The sequence below is a fragment of the Rhineura floridana genome, chromosome 1 (assembly GCF_030035675.1).
Source record: "Rhineura floridana isolate rRhiFlo1 chromosome 1, rRhiFlo1.hap2, whole genome shotgun sequence".
Lineage (NCBI taxonomy): Eukaryota > Metazoa > Chordata > Lepidosauria > Squamata > Rhineuridae > Rhineura > Rhineura floridana.
In genome coordinates, this window is record NC_084480.1 from 203,190,132 (window position 1) to 203,217,514 (window position 27,383).

Genomic DNA, 27,383 nt, shown 5'->3' on the forward strand with positions numbered 1-27,383 from the left:
GAAACTGGTAAAAGGCACTCCTAGCCACTGAGGTCACCTGGGCCTCTAGCGACAAAGATGGATCCAGGAGCACCCCCAGACTATGGACCTGCTCTTTCAGAGGGAGTATGAACCCATCCAAAGCAGGCAACTGACCAATTATCCAAACTCAGAAACCACCAACCCACAGCGCCTCCGTCTTGCTAGGATTCAGACTCAGTGCTCAGGAGCAACTGTGTCAAGAGCCCGACGTGCCTTGCTGTTCCACAGCATGACAAGGGCTTCAACAGGGTCACCTGCTCTATCTACTGGGAACTCCCCGAGGGCATTCAGGAATCCAGTGGATTCCATTATGCTCCAGGGGTGGACCATCTTAATCTGTCCACCACCCCTGCAGGGAAGGATGGGAGCCATAAGTCTAAACTTCACCAGGAAGTGATCTGACCATGACAATGGGGTGACATACACACACACCTATCTCCAGACCACCCCTTCCTCCATCTGGAGCAAAAACCAAGTCGAGGGTGTGCCCTGCCCTATGTGTTGGGCCAACAACAATTTGAGACAGCCCCATGGCCGCCATGGAGGCCCGAGCCGGAACACTAGAGGCGCCTCAGCATGGACATTGAAATCACACAGCACTATTGTTCTGGGCTCCTCCAATGCCACAGCCAAAATTACCTCCACCAGCTTGGTCAGAGAAGCTGCCGGAGAGCAGGGTGGATGGTACACCAGCAGCAACCCTAGTTTACTGTCTCCTCGGCCCAACAGGCCCTCACAGCCAGCTCCAGGACAGAGTGGTTTCCTGGTGACAGAGATGGAAGTTCTGTAGACCACAGCAACGCCTCCCCCCCCATCCCTGCAGCCTGTGCTGGTGCTGCACCAAATATCCAGGTGGGCAAAGTTGAGTCAGATCAACTCCTCCAAGCTCACCCACCCAGGTCTCAGTAATGCACACCAAATTGGCACCTTCATCCACAATCAAGTCATGGATGAGAGTGGTCTTATTATGTACCCATCTGGTGTTAAACAACAACACACACAGGCCAGTGGGCACAGCAGGTGCACAACGAGGAACCCATCCATGAGAGGAGTGGCAGCAAGGAACAAGGCGCAGATAGCCGTGCCCTCACCTTCTATGGTAATTCACCACCTTCCCATGGCTATACTTCCCTCTGCCTGTAATCACTGAAATTGGGGTGGCATCACCCATGTTCCTTATCTGCCCAGAGGTTTGAGGAAGGGCTGTAGCTCAGTGGCACAGCACCTGCTTTGCAGCCAGAAGGTCGCAGGTTCAGTCCTGGCATCTCCAGGTAGGACTTCAAATTGTTTCTTGCTCAACCCTGGTGAGCTGCTGCCAGTCAGTGTAGGGAATACGGAGCTAGAGGAACCAATGGGTCTGACTCAGGATAAGGTTCCACTGAGTTCAGTAGGGCTTACTCCAAGATAAGTGGGTATAGATCTGCAGCCCAGGGCTCTCTGACTAGGATGGAGGAAGTGAAGTAAGTACCCAAATCAAACCAGAGGTCTGTAAAGAATGGGTGATAAAGGCTCCAGAAGGGCATGTTCAAAAGCTCCAGAAGGGTACATAGGGCTCTGTTTTAGCCATTAGCTGACAATGCCTATCTCTGTTAAATATCTACAGAAAATCTGCAACATACCAGGCATAGGGCTGTTCCAGATCAGAGGGTGGCATTTACAGTCTGACTTGGATTCCTGCATTTCTTTTTGTAGAAGTTAAGGCTTAACTTTATGAACAACCTGAAAGATATTTCGGAGGTCTGAACACATCACTGAGACTAAACACAGTGTTAGATGACAAAGGCATAAATGAAAATCTTGCCACTACATTAGCATTATTTCTATGTTTATTAGTGGCAGGAAAAGGCTGTGACACATTCAATAAAACACATTTTCCAAGGGAGAGTTTTTCTTGCCTTACATTGGGAGGCACAAATTAAAGAGTAGCTCAAGTGACCCTTGCTGACCAGTTTTAATGAAGCTGGTTCCACAGTAGCTATTATACATAACAACTGACATCTGAGATTAGAGCTCTCTAGTGCTGAATGGGTTTGCTTATTAATCAAGAAACATTGGAGGGGTGATAGCATGTTTAATGTGGAGAGCTGTCTATAAGTGCAAGCAACAAGGCAGCAGAAAGTTCTTACTCAAATGAAACAACTTCATGCCTAGAAGAGCAGAAGAAGAATCACCTGGACAAGATAGATCCAGCAAACAGCCCAAACAATGTTTGGATTTCTTTCAAGAAATATTGAACTATAAATGTCTGTCTAGTCCAGCTTTCCATTTTCCCCAGTGGTCAAGTAGATGCCTACGGAAAGCCAACAATGAGCTCATGAAGACAATAGTCCTCTTCCATTTTTGTTCCTCAGTGTGGCATAACCCCTCTCAGCCTGGAGGTTCCACAGAGTTCTTGACAGACGTGTGCTTCATATTTTCTTCAGACAAGAAGCAAATGCATAGACCCTTCATTTTTCTTCTGGTCTGATTTCTTATATTTAAGAGGAAAGTAACATCTGCTCTAAAAAGAAAAGTCCCTGTTAACATCCAAAATATGGCATTGTTGCAATGGGCTGAATTAACCACTAGGGTTAGGGATATGATCCGATAGGTCTCCAAGACACACAGACGCATTGCTGATGTGGGATTATTTGACATCCACCTTGTGTGGAGAAAGGAGTAATGGGCAAAAGTCCCCACCCTGGTTTGATGTGTAAATGGGCTTGGCAAATTATTTTTCCTCAATCACTCCTCCCACCTGCTTACAGGATTGCTGTGCTCTCCCCAACTCCCAGTGGCCATGATTCTAAGGGCAGAAAAATGTGAAAAACTGGCAACTTGCAAGGGAAAAAGTATAGAGAGAGGAAGGGCAGATCCACAAACCATAAGATCCGTACCATAAGATCCATACCTTTCCCCTTCTTATATCTGCATATTTCTCACTTTTTTCCCTTTTCAATTTATAACCTGCTAATAGACTGGTTAAGATATCAGTTCATTTGGCTATGTTTAATCACTTTTTTCTTTTTTTCCTTCCATTCATTTTTTGAATTTATCACTATACAGGCAAATTTTAAAATACTGTAAAGTGATAATGAAATAACACTGTTCTCTCTGAATCACATGAATATATAGAAGTGTTTCCCAAACTTTAAAAAAGAAAGAGAGTGTGTGTGTGTGTGTGTGTGTGTGTGTGTGTGTGTGTGTGTGTGTGTGTGTGTGTGTGTGTGACAGAGAGAGAGAGAGGCTATTGCTCCTTGCAGGAGGACCCTGCAAAAGCACTTTTATGGCCATTACTTTAAGGTTCACTTGGGACTCTCAAGTGAGTGGCATTTTGTACACTTTGGGGAGGCAGAAGTTATTAATTTATCTCCACTTCTATCGTTGCTTACTTACTTCTCATTCTGGGTTGCATTATCTTGCCTTCACCAGCTTTAAATCAGCACTTCTACCAAATGCAATCAGTATCGGCCTGATTGCCCTGAATGACTTGCTTAGGAACACAAGATTTAAAAAGCACAGCATTTTATCCACACTCTGTCTATGCAGGCAGAGGAAAAGTAAGAAACAGACAGCTACAGCATCCTAATGAATAGACTTGGCATATGATTGGCTGTGATGTAAAATGACTTGTATACAAAAGCCCATCAAAATCCAGCTTTCCAATAACGGCACTGTGGGAAAATTCTCATGCACCTATTAACATTCAGTGGAGGAAACAGCTGTGCCTACCTCATTAATCACTCAGTGCCATAGAAGCAATTTCCTTGAATGGTATTTTGACATCAGCAGATCATTACCCTATAACAAGAAGCTACTCAATCGTCATTACATCTTGGGTGCATAAGTAATTGGAAGTGAAGTGGATATTGTGAAATTGTTTTGAGGCGCCACATTGGAAGACATGATTGACATAAATATTTGCTCATTATGTCCCATTCTCATTATGTTCCATCTTAAGCTGCTGTAGTAGTATCATTGAGTGTTATGAATCAAGTCTAACTGAAAAGGAGAAGGACAAGGCATGGCACGGCTACCTTTAAGAGGAAATGATTAAACCAAGGGTAGGGAACCTTTTCAGCCCAAGGGTCATATTCACTTGTGGACAACCATCTGGGGGGCATTTTTCAGTGATGGGTGGAGTCAGAGGGGAAGTGGGAGGAGCAACAGATGCAACTCTTGCCTTTGAACCATAGGCTACATTCCAGCTATGTGAAAATCAGAGATTTCTACACACACACACACACACACACACACCTCTCTATCCTCCATCCACTCAAACCAGAAGCATGATCATCATTCAAGGACACATTCCAGCCAGGTAAAAGCATTTGAGGAGATTCAGTGAGAGGTGTGGCCTGTGGAAAGTCCCGAGGGCCAGACAGAGAGATCCAGAGGACCACATGGAAGAGTAAGCCTGAACAGAATTCTTTGTGTGTTCAGCTGGATGCACTTACTGAAGACCTTCCTCTTTCAGCAAGCCTTTTAAGTACATACCTTATTCCAGTTTGCATCTGCACTGCAATTGTTTTTAAGATGTTTTTTAAAGTTTTTTTTAGTGGTTTGTCACTGTTGTTTGTCACCTTGGGCCCCTTTGGGAGGAAGGGTGAGATATAAATTTAACAATAAATAAATAAATAGATGCACTTAGACCCCTTCCTGCAATCAGGAGCCCTGATTGTGTGGGTTTCCCAGTTGGGGGAAGGAAATAATAAGCATGCTCAGTCAAACACACACAGAATCCCCCTTCACACCTTTGGTCACATGTGAAGTTTCGGGGTCAAGCTGGCAGGGATGAGGATGTTGGAGTGGGGCTGGTGTCTGCAGTCACTCCCCCATGCCATACTTGCTGCCCACACACATTATTTGAGCACATGAACGTGGCTAGTGTTTTCCTATGTTCTAATCCTGCTGGGAGGAAGGGCGGGATATAAATCAAATAATAAACAAATAAAATATATAAATAATCCCCAGGACACACTTTCATTTCTGAACTCAAAGTGGACACACATTTCACTCTTACATTGCAGCAAAAGGGCTCCTTTTAGGGCTGTACTAGATGTCAGAGGGGGGCAATCATGCGTGCTATGAAAGCTTGCCCCTGTCTGTGCACCCTGTGCTGCTCCATACAGCTCTGGCTCTTATTAAGGGAGAGCCATGGAAGTGCCAGGCATCATCTTGCAGAGTATATTTGGAGAGACTACATGTGGATTTGTTGCTCTCCAAGAACCCATGCAGACAAAACAGGGAGCCCAGAGTATGGGCTAAACTTTTCTCCTTTATTTCAATAGAGTTCACTCAAATGCTCCTCACACATCTGAGGAATGCACAAATAGATTGTTTGATCATGCTGTGTAGCTCCACCCCCACCATGTGCAGTGGCCACGCTCATTGCTGGCCACAAATTCAACAGCTAAGTGAAAGGACCCTACACATGTATCCAGGTAGGCACTTAAAGCTCCTCCATGTGAAGAGAGATCCTGGGCCAATTATCTTTTGAGTGAACCCTCCTAATGGCTGCTTGCAACTTCCTTCCAGCCCACCTGTCCTGACTCCCTCAAAAAACACAGAAGCAGGTGCACTTGCTTAGAAGTAAGGATGTGATGCTTTATTAAAGCAGATTTATGGTATAGACTCCACAGCATTGGAAAGAGCTGGAAGAGCCAGATATGGTCCAGGAGCTCTTACAAGGCGAAGGGTTAGCAGGAATACAGTCTAGGAGCAAGGACCAGGACTCACAAGTCTAAGATCAGTAACAAGAATTTCAAGGCTGCAAAGGAGCTGCAAAGTTGTTCCAATAAGTTTCCAGACCAACCTGCCAAGCTTTTAAGTAGAGGCATAGATGCCCAGCTATGCATGAGAATCCCTGTGGGACTTTCTAGCCTACAGGGACTTGTCTCCTCTTTTCTCTTGTTATGCCACCGCTTTTTGGGAGACAACAACTAATCCATCTCCATCTCTGAATCCTCCCATTCTGTCACATCACACCCCACCCCACAGCCCTCTCCATCCTGTGGCAGGGAAATAGTCTCTGCAGTCTCTAGAAGGATGGGTGAGGACAGGAAGCCCCTGGATTCCCTGTTTCAACAGCAGAACCAGGTGCTTCTTGAGGGAGAGGGACTGCTCCATCAACCAGGTTCTGGATCCATTGTCTCATGGAGACCATGGGTTCTGCTCCATTGTCTCTTGCCTCCCATTCTTCCTCTAGTGCCTGCCACTCCTGATCTAAACCAGAATACTCAGAAGTGATCATGACCCACATCTAAAGGAGTGTAGCTTCTTCACAAGCATAGGACACCAGATCCCACATTCTCTGGACTAGTAAGAACACATTCCTTTCACAAAGGAAAATAAATACTTTGCACATACTCAGGAACAGTTCACCCTTACCTCCCGTTTTGAAAGAGTCCTTCCCCTGGGAGGGAGGGACATCAGCACATGCTCAAAGGCACTCTTTTCTGGGTGCCAGAATGTTTGTAAACAAAATGTGGCACACCCCAGGTCATGCATGCCCAGGAGGCAGGACTACCACTGAGTGAATTGCAATTGTGTGGAAAGGAGAGTCCACCCTGGTTTTGTACACCTTCTGAATGGGACTTAATCCTTTAGAAGACAATTGCTACTGCAGTTAGCAAAGTTATCTCTGGGTTTTTTTATTGTTCTAAAAATAATGCTTTAAATACTTGTCTATTTTTGACAATATTTCAATCAACATTTGATTAAATACTGCACCAATCAACTGATTCCCCGCCCCCACACACACACATACACAAAGGTAGAATTCTAACCTTTCATAACAGAAAAGTAAATATCAAGGCTTTGCTAGAAATAAATTGTCACATGGAGTTGGCCAATAATAATGGCTAAAGGCAGCAACAGACATCAGAAGACTCTCCCCCCTGCATTTCTTCTTCCTACAGTTTTGAGAATTATTGATGATGATGGTCTCACGGTGCTTCAGAGGAATCATGCTACAGATGCTAACTGATACTTCTGATTAATTTTCTATAACGCTCTGAGCTGTGGACAGATGGATTAAAGAGCCATTTGATCTTGAAGAAGAGGTTTAAAGTTCCTTTGATGAATTAGTGCCCAGGGGATGCAATAGATTATCTCATACCAAGGATTAACAGAAGAAAGGGCATTTAAATATAGGTAGAAAGAAAACAGCAATTTTATCATTTTATATCTCCACTTCAGGTTTGGGAATATCGTGGAACCCATTAATGTACACTTGCGTACCCTTACTCACACATATACAAATTACAGCACACTCCATTTATACTCTCTAAGCTGAGTAATTGCTCAGTGTAGATTGTACATGGGGGAGAGCATGACAGTACATTCCCCAACCACTCATATGACCTTGATTGTGAATAAAGAACCAGCCAATGAAAGTTTCCCAAACTAATGTGATCTGTCTATCTGTCTCATACTGGATAGGATTGCATGATCAAGGCCTATTCACAAGGACATTAATGCACTTGGGACTCTGTTCAAGGTCAAAGATGTCTCATAAGTGAGTGAGAACATGTGAGCCTGAAGATTCCTCCAGTGCCCCACTACATTTACACCCCTATACACTGGGACTCTGTGTAGGAATGGGGGAGAAATCTGATTGAGTTCGCATGCAAAAGTGAGCCTACCTACCTTGCACAAGGGATGGCAAGATCTGTCCATTTCACTTCTCTCTGTTTCTAATTTCTCCAGTCTTAAATTTTCTCAACACTTCTGCAGCAATTTGCTATTTTTGTTTTTAAAAAATCCTCATGAAAATTCTCTAGCATTTTAGTGTGACGTTCTCCTAACACATTTTGTAGACAGTTTTGACTAATGTACACATTTTTGCAAGTAATTTCTCATCATATAATACCTTTTTGTATATTATTTTCATTCATATATTCATTTTCATGCACATATTCTTTTAACATACGCATTTTTATCAACATTGTTTGGTTAGCGAACTACATTGCAAAATTCACATAAGTGCAACTTTCAAAGGATGGCTGTGTTTCAACTTTCATATTGTTTCAGAGAGTGTGGATTTGATAGATTCATCTTGAAATGTGAACTGAATCAAATATCTCACCTATCCCTAATTCATACTGTTCAAAACAATATGCAAACCAAAACACAACAATTCTTCAAAATGTGTACTACGCTGAATTTTACAGTGTAGTTCTCTGGTCAAGTAATGTGTACAAAGCTACTTGTACTATAGTAATGTCTGAATAACAATGTATATATTAGTGATAATCACTTACAAAATGCATTATATTAGGGAAAACTGATTTGCAAAACAAAGTGTATAAAAGGCAAAATTGCATATAAAAAGTATGTACTGGGAGAAATGCGTACTAAAATGCTGAATACTCATGAGGACTTTTTTAAAAAAAAAACCAAGCTGTTGTGGAAATGTAGAAGACTAAACTTAAGATTGGAAAAATGAGAAAGAGAGAGAAACCAAAACTGACAGATTCACCCATTCCTAGCTGTGGGTCAATGACATTTGCTCAATCCAAAATCCAAAAACCATGTAAACTGTCACTGACTTAGCTTTATATTAAAAAAGACCCAGATGTGGGCAAATCTTGGAGGACATGAACAACATTTGGAAAAATGTAACATGACATGACAGTCTAGCTCCTTGTTCACTATATGGATCAGAGATTAGAGATGAACAAACCAGTATATTTCCTGTCTGTGTCACTTTCACATTCTGTTGTTTTTTTCTTCATTCTGCAATTTTAAAAAATCCACATGAAAATTTGCATCCAAGTATGCATTTAAATACACAATTCTAAACTTATTTTCTCCCAAAATACAAACGTCTAACTATTCTCCCACAAAATACAAATTTCTAAAATGTACACACTTTCTCCAAATACACATGGCCAGGAGAGAAGAGCCTCTACAAAGGGGAGAGCAGCTTCAGTCCCTCCCTGCCTCGCAGCTCCTGACTCAGGTAGTGGCAGCTGCTTCAGTGAGGAGGAAGAGGGCTCCATGCCACAATGACACTGCCAAGCCCCCCATCACCTTCGCCTTTGCACACCCTGCACCTCATGCCCTCGTCAAGTTTTGCAGCCGCAGCAGCTTTGGAGAGGAAGGTTTGGTGTGTGCCACTAGTAGCATCCCATAGGATCTCTTCCTCGGCTCAACAGCTGATGAGCCAAGGGAGAGATCCTGTGCAGAACTGACACTGCCCTCAGTTGGGGGAAGGAGATGCTATGACTCCTCCCCATGACCCCTCTCGGCCATATGTTTAATTAGGGAGGGGTTACCCTGGTTAAACATTAGTCCTGCCCTTCAAACCTATCCAGGAGTGGCTCCAAGCCAGGGTGGGTAGTCTCTGGGTTGACCCAGGGCAGGGAGGTCTGATCCCCCCCAGATTGGAGCCACGGGGCAGTTTGGGGGGAGTGCAGAGCCCTAATATGTAGATCACAGCAAGAAAAAGAATCACAGATTTCCTGTGATTTCTTTCTCATCTGTCTAAACATGACAGTGTTATCCATGTCATTGGTCAAGGAGACCCCTGCACAGGAATAAAGTGATGTACCTGATTCTTTACCACCACCACACACCAAAAAAGAGAGATCACTTAGTCAATCCAATTATCATCTTATTAACTTGTACCTTCAAGCTGTCCATATGCTGCATACACTTTGCCAGATGCTGCATATGAACAGAACATTTCTTCACCATAAATGTTTTTTAAAGTATTTCAGATACAAAATACTGTTTAATATGAAGGACTGTGGAACAAATCCCCCCTTTACAGATGAAGAACTAAAACTGAGGGACACCCTTATATATGCATAGCAATTCAGTGAATTCATGGCTAAGTCCAATACGATAGCCACTGGGAGTCTGGGTCCTCTGCATCTTCTTATATACATCTGGATCCGCAGCCCAGTCCAGAAATGTCCTGGGTGTCCCCATTCACTTCAATGGACCAGCAGCTCCATTAATGAATCCCTTTCTGCACACCAAGCTGCCTGCTCAACTGAAGTAAATGGAGAGGTTCTTGCAAGGCTGGTGCAAGACATTTTGCTGCCTGTGGCTGTGGCTGTGACCTTGGACAGCTCCTTCAACATTTGGGCCAAAACCCAGAGCAGATTCACTTCTCCACTGACATTGGAGCCACCAGTCTCCACTGTTCCCATCCAAAAGTCATGGTGTACAGTATCCAAGACTAGGCAAGTTCTTTTGGCACTTGAGGCAAAAATGCCCCAAGCACCTCTCCCTCCTGTCAACATTTGTGATAGGTTTTTGACATTGTGAGGTTTTGAATTATTTTGTTTTAATGTATATATGGATTGGTTAGATGGAATTGTTCTTTTTTGCAGGGTGATATACAACTAGGTCATGCACATTTCTTAAATCCATTGATTCCAGTGATTCTACTATAAGCATTGGTTATCACTCTTTGTAAGCCACACAGGGCCTCTTACATAGTAAGTAGAAATGGGGTGATATGCTTCACAAAGAAAATAATAAATAACTATTACCCTGAGTAGGAGCATCTCCTAGTGTTTTCAAAAGGGAGAGTAAACCTGATTCTAGAAAACTTCAGAGACTAACTTTCTTAGAACTCAATTGTGTTAAGATCTAATTAATATATTGCAGAATTAATTCATCCTACGTATGCTGTATTAAGACATACAACCCTGAATTCCTCATAATTTGTTTATGCATAAATGCCACAGAAATAAGGACATTTGTGCAAATGAGTCTCATCTTGATAATGTTCCAGACCAAGAGCCCAGTTCTGCCACCAGATGGCAGTGCTTCAGAATATTCCAATTGCATACAAGGACAACAATTTTCGTTCTTTTCAATGGATGGAGCACAGTGCGGGAGTCTGAAGGGTTAAGGGTACAGTCAGTGTCTAAATGAGGAGTTCTTAACCTGTGGTCCATGGACATGGGCTTCAGGGGGTCCATGAACTGGGCACACACATACAAAAATCAATTTCCAATGCAATAAAATAAATTGTTTGTTTGTTTTTGTTTCTTGATTTATTGTATTTATTGTATTTATACACTGTGCTTGTTTTATCTTCTGTACACCGCCCAGAGAGCCTTTGGGCTTAGGGCGGTATATAAATTAAATTAAATAAATAAATCACATGCAAAATTTTGTGTGTGCGTGTTTATGTGCATTTTAACTTTCATCAGATCCTCAGAGAGGTCTGTGACCCAAAAAAGGTTAGAACCATTGGTTTCAATGAAAGAGACCACTATACATTATCCTGCTGTAATGTCAAAATAAATGACCCAATAGGTGTACAAAGAGTATCCATCCTATGCCTCCTAATTATGCTTCCTCTGTTTCTAAGTAATGTGCCATATTTAGAGAAGAGAAGAATGCTCTGCCTGGTTCAGGATTCTCCCCAACCCTAAAATTCACCCCCCTCCCTCATATCCCGTGCTCCACACTAATAGGGCCCACCTCATAATTTAAGAACCTAGTGTTTACCAAGTTAGATGGTATCTATTGACGAGGAGCACAGATGCCTCCATTACTGCTGCTTCTAATTACATGGACAAATGTTGCTGAAGTTCATAATTACCTGGTTCAGAACACAAATTTCTCTGGCTCAGATATATTGTGACTACAAGTCTGGCGTCCTCCCCCACCCCGTGCCCCCAAAAGTTGTTCTTCAGCTTGGAATGTAAGATGGGATTCTGCCTTGTCCATACATGCGCAAATGTTATAGAATGTAAGTCTTTAAGATTCTTGTCAAAGCTCTCCTTGATTGCTGTGAAACGACATGAAACTACAAAGTCAGGTGCTTTCTTGGTCACATGCAAAGCTTTTTATTATTAACCTTTTACTAGGCCTATACTAGCCCCCTCTCCCCCAAACAGAGAAGGATTTCACTCACTCACCCTACAAAATGGGGTGTGTGATTTTGCAGGGTTGGAACCCCCAAACATTTCATGATGGTGGCAGCCTGTTCTCCATTCTTTCTGTCCATCACACTAGTGCCATTCCTGAGGAGTTTGGGGGAAGAAACATGGTGGCAGCCAGAGCTCTGTTCCTACTTTTATCCTGTTTTTTAAAAAAGAAAAACAATGGAGAAGCCAGTGTTGCCTCCACAGCAAGCACCCTTTTCCTCTCCAACTGATCCAGAGATTCAGAATCATTGCATCCTCTGGAAATTACCAAAATGGCTGCCTCAATTTGTCCCCCAGAAATGGCAGCTGGGAAGTGGGGTCACCATTTTAGGCCAGCCCTACCCTCCATTCTTGATGAGACTCAACCTTACTGTGAACTGCGTCACCAAATAAAGCATCCTTTCCCTTGGCGAGTAGCTTTTCTGTTTGGATCAATGAATTCTTTTGACTGTTCCTGGCTAATATTTTATGTGGTTATTGTCCTACATCCAGATCCAAAAGCTTCTCTTGTTCCTGCGTGTGAAAAATGATGCCCACCAGTCCTGAAGAGCGGAGCCAGGCTGGAATGTGCCTCCTTGATGAAACAGTCACTGCCACCATCACTATTTTCCTGGCCTTGGGGTGAGAGAATCTCAATTACTTGGGAGGAAGGAAGCATGTTTTAGCAAGCTGTCCTAGTGATCACCAGGCAGAGCCCAATCTCCTCTTTAGCCAAGCATGTAGCATGGAAAAAAAGAATCTGGCAGGCAGATGGGACAGATCTGGGGGCTATGCAAAACATGCAGATCCAAAATGAAGAACGTTTAATTTAAGGAAGTTGGAGAAATCAAAAAGCAGCATAAAAAAGAAGTAAAACTGTCATCGTGACATAGTCTTGCACTAGGCAATCCTAATGAGAGGTTCAAGACTTATGTGAAAAGAACTGAGATGGCACAGGCATGTTCAGAGAGGTGACAAAAATCACAGGGAAGGCAGCCTAGTTTTTCACTTATATGAGGTGACTCCTTCCATTAAGATCACTGAATGGTGTTGAGGTAAACAGCGTGCAGGCAGATCACATTGGACAGATGCTCTCCTAACCAGGCAAGGCATCAGGGAGAGGTGACAATTGGGTAAATATTTCCCCTGTCTTACTGGCAGACAAGGCCCAGTAGAGGAAATTTATAGGTTGCGTATGTTGGGGATTTATTTATTTGTTTGTTTTTAAAAGCCTCTCCAAACCACTTATTTATTAAAAGAGTCACCATAAAAACATAAAACATCGGCTATAAAAACCTAAACTATGAACACAGCATCAAAGAATACAAGGTACAGGGTTCAGAGTTAATAGTCAGGAAAACAGTCGCACAGAAAAGTATGTCTTCAAGTGATGTGTAAAATACCTAACAGGGAGCACCCCCAGCAGAGGGAAGGGTATTCCAAAGACAAGGACCAACGGCAGAGTATGGCCCTTTACAGGTCACCGCCATGCGACAAGCATGTGACCAGACAGCCGTTCTGGAACGAAGGAACCCATTATACTGGATTCATAAAGGGAACAGGCATTTTGAAGCCAAGCCTTTTTCACATCGAGTGTGTTCATTTGTGTAGAAAGAGCTGGATTTCCAGATGGCCCTCTGCCATGAGGTGTCTGCACGACAGGTGAATATGACGCTACAATGCCCAGGGGGCAAGGCTGTTACGACATGCTTCCTGGAGCGGCAAGAAGTTCAGGGACAGCACTACCAGAGTTTGGCTTCCTTTGAAGGACACAACACTGGAGATTTATAGGGTCTTTGTAATATTTGGTTTATTTACAAATATTCAAACAGAGTGCTTCCACTCTCCTACCAGGCAGCAGATCTGCTCCCTCCAATTAGAACCCCAGAGAGAAGCCCACAAGGTGCCCTTTGTTCACAGCTAAGCTAACTTCCACCTCTCTGTGTGCTTCGGTGTTTCTCTTTGGGCTCCTCCTTACAACCTGTTTATTGAACATTCACCCTGTTCTGCCTGCAGAAAGCATACGAGAAGGTTAGATTACATTTCATCTTTATTGAGCATTCATTTTTGATGTATGGGCAGGGCATATAACAATTACCATTCACATTTCTGTGATGGTAGGTTGTTTTAAATTGCTTTTAAGGTGGTATTTTAAGTTGTTATGACCTGCCCTGGGACCTTAGGATGAAGGGTGGGATAATAAGAATACTGTAAGAATAAATCTTCCCTTAACTAGGAGAAAGGGGAAGTCACCTCTCCCAAGCTCTGATGGGTTTCTCCTTCCAAATATTCCAGAGAGATCTCTGTATATCTCCCAAATGTTACCTCTCATGCAAGAAACATCAGCCAGTCATCCTAGGTGATTAATAACCAATCACCTCACTAAGGAAAGTTAGCCCAGTCACTGTGCAGGCACAGTGGCACTATCAGTGTGCATGCACCAACATTATGCAATGGGAAAAGGTTTTCTCCGAAATTCTCCATGAAATGGCATGAATACCAATCTGATTCCTAATCAAGGAGAGTAAGCCCACCATTACTTACATGTGAGCTAGTATAGAGACTTAGCTGTGAAACAGAAATGCCTGGTTCAAATCTTGCCTCTCACTAAAAGGCCTTAGTCAGACCTTTCTAACAAATAAGAATGAATCTTCAATAAATAGTCTATATCGTCTAATCTCCCCACAAACTTTGCGCAAACAAATCAGGATGAATGCTCAATAAATAGGAAGCAGCCCATGAAGCATGCCATATACATATTAAAGCCATAATAATTCTTCTCTCCAACTATCATTTTTGAAAAATCTGTCAATTCCTTCAAGGTCTTAGCAAACACTCCAAAAGGGTTGCCTCAATATCAATCATGGATTGTTTGTCAGTGATATGCTGTAGTTCACAAACAATAGACCAGTGGTTCCCAGCCTGTGGGCCATGATCTCCAGGGAGGCTGCGAAGTAATCCAGAGGGGGCCGCAAAGTAATCCAGAGGGGGCCATGAACAGCAAAGAAATGAATTATTAATTAATTATTTTTAAAAACTGTTCACTCCCTGGATGCTCTCTGCTCCCCACTGCCACTGCAGACGACACCTCCCCCTTGCTCCAAACGAGAGAGGAGGCCTTTTGCTGAAGCAGCAGAGAGTCTTTCAGGTGTGCCGAGGGTGGGCGTCTGCCTATGAAACATGTGGCAGACACCAGAGGAGGCTGAGGGTAGAGCTACCAGGAAGAAGAGGGGATTACTATTACCGACTCCTGTCTCCTGATGACACCCTTACTTTGAACAAAAGGAGAGGGCTTTTCATGAAGCAAAAAGAAGCAAGGCTGCAAGCAAATACTGATTTCCCTTTTTCTTCCTGGCAGACAGCCTGCCTGCCTTTCTTGGCTTCTGCTTCACTGCCACCTCCTTTTAAAAATTATTCTTACTTGTGAGGCTGCCCAGATCTCGCCTTTGGTCCAGACGGAGCCAAGGAGCAATGAGGACACTCAGGACTTGCTCACGCCCCATCTCTGAGGCTAGGTTTGTGTGTGCCAGCATCCCCCCTTTCTTCCACCTACACTCTGCTCCCCCAATCTCTCTCTCCAAGATGCTGAGGCAGTTGAGGGCTTCCCCCCTCCCATGTGCCCAAATGCATGCACACCTGCCGATGCTTGCAGGAGGGGCAGGTGGGTTTGTGTGCATGCACCAATCTGTCTTCTGCTCCATTCTTATTTCCCAAGTGCACACTAACCAAGTCATCAGTTCTGATGTTCATCCCAAGTCCTAAAAGCACTAACCCCCTCCTCAATCTATCCACCCTTTTGTCTTCACAGTCTAGCATCCCCACCTCTGCCACACTGCTGCTATTTGATTATCATTATCATTATTATTTTTTAAAAGTTCAGCAGGTTGGCTGAGGCTGGGGTCCACATAGTGCAGCTGAAATGTATTTATTTAATTAATTATTATTACATTTATATCCCACCTTTGCTCAAGGTGGTGCACATGGTTCCCCCCTTTCCATTTTATCTGTACACCAACCCTGTGAGACTGTGTCTGGTCCAAGGTCATCCAGTGGACTTCATGGCTGGGTGGGGATTTGAACCTGGATCTTAGTCCAACACTGTCACCCACTGGTGTTGGGAGGAAGGACTGTACATCATCAAACTGGGGGGGGCAATTTCATTGGACCTTTACATTAAGAAAAGGAAGCAACACCTCCCTGTCTGCAGGGAGCTTTTTATGGAAAGGGATATTTGGAGATTTTGCCATGCACCATTTTTTTTTCAATTAAGAGAGACTAAAATTACAATCAGTGTGGTGAGGTCACAAATTTTTTTGAGCTTACAAAGGGGTCCCATACTCATACAGGTTGGGAACCACTGCACTAGAATCTTGTTATGTGGGATTATCTGTTTAAATAAAGAGAAGTTAAACCTATTTCTAGTCATCATATCTGTGCCATAAAACACAGACTGTAAACTCTGCCAGATTCTCTGTCAGTTAATTGGCACATCAGTCTGCCTATCAAATATTGTTAATCATTGTCCGTATTTTTTTCAGTGTGAATAAAACTTCTCAAAGAAAGCATTTAGCTTGAAAGGTCAGATTAGAGGTAAAATTCAATCTTCTTTATCAATGTATTTTTCATTCAGATGAGAGCATCAAGAGTCTGACCTTCCTTATGGTTTGAAGTTCAGTTGAATGCAAATCACTAAAAAAAATCCCTAATCCCTCAGAGGCAAACAACATGTGATGCTAAATGCATCATTAGAAAATATGCCAGGGTTCTTAAATTAAAGAGAAATTAAACCCTTAAAGAGAGGGTGATTTTGTTAAAATTAAGGCTTGGAAGGGAACAGTTAAATCTCTCCTCCTAATGAACTGAGGTTCTGATGAAAATCACAGCCCCTGACACCTATTTTTTTTAAAGCCTGACATAATTTAGTGTCCTGTCTAGTTTTATTTATTTAAAATATTTCTATCCCGCCCTTTTACACTCAGGGTGGCTTACAATAAAACTGAACATGTACATAATAAAATTGTGCACAATAAAGATCACAAAAACATTAAAATACATAAAATGCAATTAAAATACATAAAGTTCTCTCTCTTTCTCTCTCTCTCTCTCTCTCTCTCTCTCTCTCTCTCTCTCTCTCTCTATATATATATATATACACACACACACATATTATATACATATATATAGGGAGTGGTACTGAAGGGACTACAGAGGTAAAAATTAACATAGAAGGCATAAACTCAGTGTCAAGCTCTACCCTCAGTCCCTCCCAAAGGCTCTCCAGAACAAGATCATTTTCAGAAGTCTCCGGAAAACCAACATGGAGGGAGCAGAGCGGGCTTCTTGGGGTAGGGTATTCCAAAGTTTTGGGGGCACCGCTGAAAAGGCTCTCTCCCGTGTGCCTGTCAGTCTAACATCTTTTATTCCAGCCACGCAGAGGAGACTAGAGGCAGATGATCTTAAATCCCGGGCAGGTACATATGGGCATAAGAGGTCCCTCAGGTACATTGGTCCAAGGCCTTTTAGGGCTTTAAAAGTCAGAACCAGCACTTTGAATTGGGCCTGGAAACAAACTGGGAGCCAGTGGAGTCGATAAAGCACAGGGGTGATATGCTCCCTGCGCTGTGCTGCAGTTAACATTCTGGCTGCTGTATTTTGAACCAACTGTAATTTCTGAACTGTTTTCAAAGGCAGCCTGTGATGTTCCTGTATTAATGTATATATGGTAAGTGCTGTTTGTATAGAAGATACATGGTAAGTGGAATGAAAGAGGAGGGGGGAGTAAATGAGCAGTAGAATGCTGGATGATTGGCTGAGTGTTTGAATGGCTTGGAGTATAAATGGAAGAATGACAGTTGAATCTGGGTGGAGAATCTGTGGAGAATCTGGAGAATCTGGGTGGACGTTGCTGGGTTGTTTGAGAAGTGTTTGGTGGTGTTTGGAGGTGGATGTCAGGAGCGTGTGGAGAAAGAGAGAGTGGGAGTTCTAGTTCATGATAAGTCAAGTATCACAGAAATAGATGAAACCATATGCTTAAGTACCATTAGAAAAGTAATCTTGTTATCTCTGTTATTTAATAAAAACTATATTTGGTTTACCAAAGGCCTGATCCTTGGCTGGGGTTTCACAGACCAGAAGGGAGGGTAAGGTAATGACCAAGGCTGAAGGGAAACAGTAACAAATGGTGGCAGTGGTGAAGAGGAGATTATAACATTCATAAGTATCTAGAGCAACCCTGAGTTATGAGTTATCTGCAGTGATACAAGGGGGTTGGGGACAGCTTAAGCATGCAGTCACAGGGGTAACCTGATTGAGAAAGACTCAGGCAGAGTCTCTGGGGATACTGGTTATAGGACGTGACTGGTGGTGCTGCCTAGCAGGGGGATCTGGTGAGGTCTATGCTAGAGCGGAGAGAGAAACCATAAAAAAGGACAGTCCGGACTGGTGGAGCCCCTGGTGGTGCCTAGTGACAGGCAGTAGCCACGAGCAGGTAAGAACCTGACAGGGAGAGCCAGGGAAGGGCATCACACAGCCCCACATAGAGTGTGTTATAGTAATCAAGTCTCGATGTCACCAATGCATGTGTCACTGTGGCCAAGTCAACTGCCTCCAGGAACGGATGCAGCTGGTAGACCAGTTTGAGTTGGCCAAAAGCACTCCTGGCTACCGCAGCCACCTGATATTCAAGCAGCAGGGCAAGATCCAGGAGGACTCCCAAACTGCGGACCTGCTCCTTCAAGGGGAGTGCAACCCTATCCCCGGCGCAGTTTTCCCCTTGACCAGTAACACTTCCGTCTTGTCTGGATTAAGTTTCAGTTTGTTAGCCCACATAGTTTAATCCTTCTTTGGGTTTGGGGAGGGGAATATGATGACTTTATGCATCATTTATATATTTACATACACACACACACAGACACTCCAAATGAATTCTGAGCAAAGAGGTTTGTAACGGGGTAAAAGAGAATCCAGCACACACAGACTCAAGTAGGAGTGAGAGGAGATCAGACCATCTACCCAGGCTACACTGGACCATCTACTGCCTGCCTGCCTGCCTTATACCTGTGGTTTCTTCTCCAAGAGAGTTTGTCATTCTAGAGAGGACTAGGCCTGACGAAGCAGTATTCAGCCAGCAGCCTCCTGTTTATGTCAACTTGCATCAGCTTCCTGGGGCAGGGACTTAAAAGAAGAGCCACCTTGGATGGCAGAGTCACTGTTGGCGGAGTCACCCCATCAGGAGGCGTAAAGGTGTCCTCTTTGTTTGTGGATCTGTTGCTTGTCAGCCTTACCTAGTAGGTGGGTTGCTTGTGCACTTGTTGATGTGATCTTATTGTGCATCCATGGTGATTTGTGCTCGGGGTGGTAATATGCAGTGTTTTTTTGGTTTTTTAAAAAATGAAGCTTGATAAAAGTGCTGTGGGTACCAGCACAAAATGGTTGCCAGGGCCAGCAAGAAAACAGGTGATGGTACTCCATACCAGAGAGTACTGTAGGGTTGTGGTCTGCTTGTTGGTCCCAATCCACTGGCATTCTGTTGAACTGGAATTCATTTCCGAGCTGTCTTGTTTTTCCCTAAGTGAAGGAAGCAGGTAGAAAAGGTATTTAATGGGTTAATGCTATAGAGACTACTAGGGAAGCCTAGAGAGGCTTGCCTTGACATGGGGAAGCCTCTCTAGACTTTTCTTTTAATCTCTTTAATTAACCCTTTAAATGCTGTACTCCCCTTTCACCATTAAAAGCAGGAAAATGAGAAGGCAGGAGAGGATGTCCCCCACCCCGTTGAAGGGGAAGGGCAGCCACAGCTCCTCCAAGCCAGGCTAGATCCCAGGCCCCACCAGTGAGGTAAGAGTGGGCCCAAGCAGAGGAACAGAAGGAAAGCATGCCCGGCAGTGTGGGGGGTGGCAGCAAATCCGGTGTTGTGGAAAAGCTGCTGAGTTCACAGCAAGCATGCTTGCACCACACACAGAGGGAGCATTCCAGTTTTAAATCCAAAGTAGGTTGACTCCTCGCCCATCCGCAGAGTACTGTCACCAAAAAAGCACTGGTTATACATGATCCCATTTTCAATACTGTTTGTGTCTGCAAATGTTTTGGGGTGGACATACCGCTTTCTTTCCAGTCAGTGCATATCCTGTAGCTTCCTGCTGAAATCCTGCAACTTTTCATGATAGGGGGTTGTCCTGCTTTTGTTGCGCTATAGCACAAGAGTGCCCCTCTAGGTGGCAATAATGCAATAACATTGGGGAGGCATTACAAAACAACTAATATTTATATAAAGTGGAATGGTGTGTGGGTGATCCAGTATAAATTTGCTGTCAATGAACCATTGACATGTTGCAGAATAGACACCCCCCAAAAAATGGTTTGGAGGGGGAGAGCATGGAGGCCCAATAAAAGTACTGTGTGGTAGAGGGTGTTAAGGTGGTGCGAGTCAATGCTCATTAGTGAAAGGAAGGCAGTCAAAGCATCTTGGTGTTCTTCCTCCTTTCAGACCAGTTTTCTGCCAAAAAGCTTTCTCCACCCCACTCCATTACTATTTTGCCCTCAAAATTGCTGTGTGCTATAAACAGGCCATTTAGGGGTAAATAGAAACCGGGTGAGGGGAAGAAGCTAGTTTCACCAAGAAACTGACATGCGGACTTGATCCAGAACAGGAGCATTATCCATATTGGGAGCCTTCAAAATAAAATGGAGTGGCCTGTGTAAGCATCTTGCGTGTGCCTTAAGTGCATTTAACATAACTTATAGTATGAAAAGAGTGGTGTTAAAAAGTACAGAAAAGTATTCTTTGGGTCCCTCCAGATGTGTGTGGGTGTGAGAGAGAGACAGAGAGAGGGAGAGAATCTTTCAGACATCATTCTTCATGATGCAAACTCTCATAAAGTTTGTGTATGTGATACAGACACAAGCTCCCAAAAAGGTATAATAATGTACATTTTCTCAGTGCTTGGAATGAACTAGTTCAGTTTAACAAAGTTCACTGAATTAGTTTTAAAAAACCCTCTGGATTACACCTGAAAGTAGTTCCCATAATTGCTGGGTGAACTGAACGTGACTTAAGTTAGTTCTTGGGTAGAATTTTGAACAATTTCTAGTTCATCTTCAAGTTCATTCTCTTACATGTGTTTTTTACTCTTTATAGGCTCTTTAAGCTTATAGATCATAATTGTTGGGGGAAATGAATTAAACAATTCACATACCCAAAAAATGTTGAGGATCATCTGGATGAACTTGAATTGAACTGTAAACTGAATGTGAACCAAACTAGTTTGTTTTTAAAGGAACAAACGTGAACTGAAATTAGTTCCTTTTGGGATAAACTGAACTTGAACTACAAGTTCCTTTTTAAGATGAGCTTTCCAAACTCTGCATTTTCTATATAACAAACTCATTTCTAATGATAAGAGTAAAAAATACCCAACTGCTAACAGCCGATACTATTTATCAATTTGTACTGCTGTAGCAAACAAACAAATAAAAGCAGTGGTTTTTTTGCTGCGACAGCTAAACCATTATCCTATACTTGGCAAGTAGGGCAACAGTGTCCAGCTGTGCCCCATTTGCCATTAAAAAAACACCAATTTGACGAAAAAGAAAAAAAGCTGAACAGCAATGCCAACAAAGAGGAAGAGAGAATACCTGATGTAAATTAAACCAACAACTTGCAGTAAAATATTATTGCTGAATAGAAGGAGAGAGAATGCCTTACGTATACAATAATCACAACTGCCTGTGTAGAAAGTTGTGTTGCTCTGTCTGGAACTTTGCACCTCAGAACACAGGGAGAATTTTTAAATTAAAGCAAGCAAATGTTTGGCCATCTCATCAGCCACAACTCAACTAAAACATCAGTACAAAACAAAATACATGTGGATTAGATAAGCAACATACTAGTTATAAACAGGGCAGGGGCTAAAGGGCAGCCAAGTCGGGCCCTGGGTGAGGGCCCCTGGGGCCCCTCGATAGGGTGGGGGAGGAATAGCACTCCTCTTCTGCGATCCACGGCAGAGTACTACTGCAGATCGCAGGGAGGGAGCTTCTCAGCTGCCCGCCCTTTTGTTGGCTCCACCTACCTGTCTCTCCTGATTTTTGCAGCTGCGCAGGCTGCGCATGCAATGCTGCTATTAACCAAGATGGTGCCCGAGGTTTCCCTAAGTTGCTGATGCCCCTGCTGCCATCTTGGTTGATGGCACGGATACGCGCGTGTAGCAAGCATGTGTGCCATCAACCAAGGTGGTGGCGGAGGCTTCAGCCCCTTAGGGAAACCTCAGCCGCAATCTTGGTTAATGGCAGCCCAGCACCAGGGCTGTGGAGTCGGAGTCGGAGTCATGGAGTCGGAGTCGGAAGCAATTTTGGGTGGAGTTGGAGTCGGTAGAAATGTACCGACTCCGACTTCCGGGAAGGGTGACTTAGCCTGTGCCTGCTTTTGAGACGGGCTCCTGCCTCAAAAGAAGCTTATTCAGATATATCAGTCAGTTTTTTTCTTTTTTTTTTGACTGATTAAACTTCTCCCGGGTAGGGAGAAACGAAGAGATTAACCTCAAAGCCTATTTTTGTTGGGACGACCAGATCTCATTAATTTATGGGACGAGGTCCAGCCGACGAAGGTGGGACGGATTTTCAACAGCAAGCTCTATCTGTTAAAGCGAACGTTCATCTTATCTTCTAAGAGAGAACGCACTAACAGGCAAGCACCCTTCTTTCTATATTTTTCTTTTACTTGACTTAAATTGTTGCTGTTTAAAAGAGATTTGCCAGATTGATCGGTTTTTGACATCTCACTGGGGAGCCGTAACTTCTCTCTGCTACGCACTAATTAATAGCTTATCTCTGTTTTTGTTGCAAAAAGCTGTCCTGGATTTGCATTCTAAAGATATACACAGAAGAGGGATTTCTATTCCAGATTTTTATTTTGAAAAATATTATACTGTTTTGAGACTACTCTCTTTTTGGTCTATTTTATTTTGACGAATCTGTTTCTTGACGATTGCCATTAATTGTTTCGATCCTGGGAACTGCATTTTGTTTACTTAACTATTGGAGAGATAAGGCTGTCTGCTCTGTTTATACTGTGATGTCACCAAGTTTGGAGTATTAACCCAATTGTTGCTGAAATAAGAAGTGGTTTTCCTATATTTTTCTTTTAAAATGGCAATTAAGAAAGTGGCTGAGAATCTGGAAATAACTATGTTTCAGAAAATAATGGATGAGATTGAGATAACGAAAATTGAATTGAGTAAAATGAAGCAGGAGATTAAAGATATAAGGGTCCCTGTGAGAGAGGTGACCCTGGAAGGGGTCCCTGTGAGAGAGGAGACCCCGGAGATTGGAACAGGGGTCCCTGTGAGAGAGGAGACCCTGGAGACTGGAATAGGGGTCCCTGTGAGAGAGGAGATCCCGGAGATTGGAACAAACGTGGAACAGGAACAAGATTTGGAGTCTATGGACTTTAGAAATAAAATCTATTGTTTGGAACTCAATGTTATCTCTGAAAAAATTAATGAAGATTCTAGAGATAAAGTTATCAATGGCATGGATTATCTTCTGGACTGGAATGTTGTGATGGAGCCCAATATAGAGAAGATCTATGGAATTAACTGCAGCCATGTGACAATGGAAAAACTTTTAAGAGATGACCCAGTGTATTTTGAAAAAAAGAACAGAGATATGATTTTACAGCAGTATTTCAGCAACCTATTCAGAATGGATGGCAAGAAAATATTTGGGATAGAGGTAATTCCCATCAGACTCTTACTATATGACTATGGCTTTGACAGCAAGATTATTATGGAATACTGATAATGGAAGATTGGATATTGAAATTACTGGACTTAACAAGACTACTGAAGATGGAAGATGGAAAATGGAACTAATAGAGATAATAGAACAATGGCTACTGAAATTACTGAACCTAACAGATTCTGATGTGATGGATTAATTGAAATGTTTATTTTGACTATGGTTATAACAATAAGATTATCATAATTAGTAATGAGATGGATTAATCGATATGCTTATCTGGAAAAAAAAAATTGATAGATATATTTCTTAAAGAATTGAAACCTCTCTTTGACTTTTTGTGGAAAGAATAAAGTAATGTTTATGAGATTTGATGATTAAGTAAGATAACTACTGGAGGAAAGTGATTTTATAATATGACTTAAGAGACAGGATTGTTATATATTATAGACTTATAACTGATTTGATCTTTGACAAATGGGAAGTCAATATTTTACTCTTTATTTTTTGTTTTTGTTTTTTTTTTTTTCTTTTTGTTTAACTATTTTTGATTTTGTTTTTTGTCTTTGAATGTTTTATGATTTTGTCTTGTATGTTTTATGAAAATCTGAATAAAAATTATTGAAAAAAAAAAAAGAAATGTACCGACTCCAATTCCAGCTTCAAAATAAATTTTGATTGACAAATTTTTTAAAATATAAATTCAAAATGTCAAAGAAGCTTCCCATGAAGTCAGCTGTAGTTGAGCATTTCACCATAACTCAAGATGGAAAACATTTTGTGTGTCGGTGTATGACACAGGACTCAGAGAAAGACAAATGCTGTGATGCCAAGATCAGCGCATATTCAGGCAGCGATAAAAATGCTCCTATGAGAGCTTCCAATTTAAAAAGACATTTACAGCCCTTTCCAGGGCTGTGGAGTTGGAAGCAATTTTGGGTGGAGGCAGAGTCAGAGTCTGACAGTAGAAAAATAGAGGAGTCGGAGTCGGACAGTAGAAAAATAGAGGAGTCAGAGTCGAAGGTTTAGCATACCAACTCCACAGCCCTGCCCAGCACCCACAGCTGCAAAAGACAGAAGAGACAGGTAGGTGGGGCATGCACACGCACTAGGCCCTGGGGCAAGCTGGTGCCCAAGGGCCTCTGCATGTCTGGCACCAGCCCTGGTTATAAAATATAAATGATACTTTTTAGGGATAAGGTGCATGGTTGCATTATTATCCACTTATTTGAACAGGCCAAGAAATATGTCACAGTTCTATATCGCTCTGATTAGCAGAAATCCAGAAAACCCCATATTTCACAATATATAGACTACTTATATCTGATATATTTATTAATTGGATAGCATGCACACTCGGCCCCCTTAAAAAGGATGATGAGGTAAAATTTGATTCAGTTTGCATTTAAAGGCAACCTGATCAAAATAGCTCTTTCAGAAACAATACAAGAACTGAAACAGCCATCCTTCAAAATTCACACTCTACTGAATTTTGCAATGCTGCTCTCCAACCAGGCAGTGTGAACAAAAATACATATATTGGGGCAAATTGTGCAAATATAAATAAATATAAATAAATCAAATATAAATAAATAAATAAGCAAATAAATAAGCAAAGATAAATAAATCAAATAATAAATAAATGCATGTATTAGTGAAAATAATGTCCAAAATGTATTACATTAGGGAAAATTGCTTGCAAAAATGTGCCTATTTGTCAAAAAATCTGTTTATTAGGAGATATTTGCATTAAAATGCTGACAAATTTTCATAGGGATTTTTTTTAAAAAAAATGCAAATTGCTGCAGAAATATGCAGAACTGAATTTAAGATTGGAAAAATAGAGACTGAGAAAACTGAAAACGGACAGATTCATCCATCCCGAGTCGTAAAATACATAAACCGTACCCCTCCTCCACTGATATCCACTTCTAGATAACAGTCCGTGCTAGAAAAATGTCTCGTTTTGATCTCAAATGAGAGGCTGAATAATTAAAGGTTCATTCACATGTCCTTTTGTGGAGGATGGAGGAGAAGGCTGTCAATAACTATTAGCCACCATGGCTGTATTCTGCCTCCACTGTTGGAGGCAGTATTGCCTCTGAATGCCAGTAGCTGGGACTTGCAGGTTGGAAGTGTGCTATGGCACTTGTCCTGCTTGCAGGCTTCTCGTGAACACCTGGTGGTTAGCTGCTGTGAGACCAGGATGCTGGGCTAGCTGGGCCCTTGGCCTGATCCAGCAGGGCTTTTCTGATGTTCTTCTGCTGTGGCAGCTGTTGTTTTTAGGTTGGCTGGTTGCAAATCACCAAAAGGAGGAAATGCAAACCGAGGACAAAAGAAGACAGAGATTTGCATATGCTAATAGATATGTATAATTCACACCTAGACATCATTACTGTAATTTAAATAGAAATACATTTCACCACAGTGGGGAAGGCTATAACCAGGCGACCTTGTGCCTGCTCAGGCTGCTGTCCAGGTGCTAACTGCTAATAGGAAGTTCAAGGATTCTGCTGTGCCTTCTTTCTCTTTAAGCTGGACTGGAACTGGATGGCACTTCAAAAGGAGAAATCCTTCACACAGAGGCCTGGCCTCTGTAAAGTTGGACATATGGCCACCCTAGTTGCTTTTGGTTCCCTTGGTCTGACTTTTCCCTGTACTGCCACAACCATTAAAGAACTTGGTGAAATCTATCAGTATAGCTACTGAGCATATGCTGAGCTCAATCCAGAAGAGGAGTTGTGTGATCCCAACTCAACTCAGTGCAAAACCAGCACCAGCACTTGGGTTTTCATATGACATTATGAGCCTATGGCATGGGCTGACCAAAAGCAGCCCCTTATGTCAGTTCAAGATATCATTCCAATGAGCACTCCAAGAACTGAGATCTAATTTTAATTTCCTAGGGTGATGTGATTAATCAGCTGAGGCCAACTCAATCTACAATTTACACATGAAGCAAATCACAAGGGAGATCACAACTTTGAACTCCCCAATATATATATTTTTAAGTACCCTGTGCATAGAAAACTACCTTCTCAGGAAGGATTCTATCTTAACCTCCTTGAAGAACTCATTTTCTATGTGCAGAGAAAGGTGCCATGGCAAACATGTAAATATGCAACCTCCCACCTGAATGGTGCAATCTACCAAGGCCTGTCCCATATCAGTCCGCTGTATGTGTAGATAAACTGATAGATTTTAACCTCCAAAATCTGAGTTCAAATCCTAGTTTAGCCACAGACTCGAGGCCTGAACTCTCAGCCCCAGTTGCTTATCTGTAGAATGGGGGGTGGGGAATTAACCTGTCACATAGGTATCTTGTGAAGATAATAACGAAGGACTGGAATACACTTTGCATGCTAAGTGCTCCGTAAATTATGGATAGTAATATTTATTATGATGAATCTCTGGGATTAATACCCATGCATGCACCATAATTCTTACTAGAAGATTTAGTGCCTGAAGGCTACATGAAAGGATAGACTAACTTGTCGCTTTTAGGTGAGAACTATATTTTCATCTTTTTAGGTCACAGCAGGGGAGCCTCTTCCAGAACCGCTGTTGTCGGGTGGAAAAAACAGCTTCGCCAATTCTAAACTGAGCTACCCCCCCCCCGATAAAAGTGTATGTCTGCACACTTCTTCTGTTATATACGCAAAAATTCACGTATGCATAGTAGAGGCTAGAGTGTTGGGATAGGAATTGAAACACCAGGTTTCAGATCCTCACTCACCATGAAGCTCACGGGGTGAGCTTGAGCCTGTCACT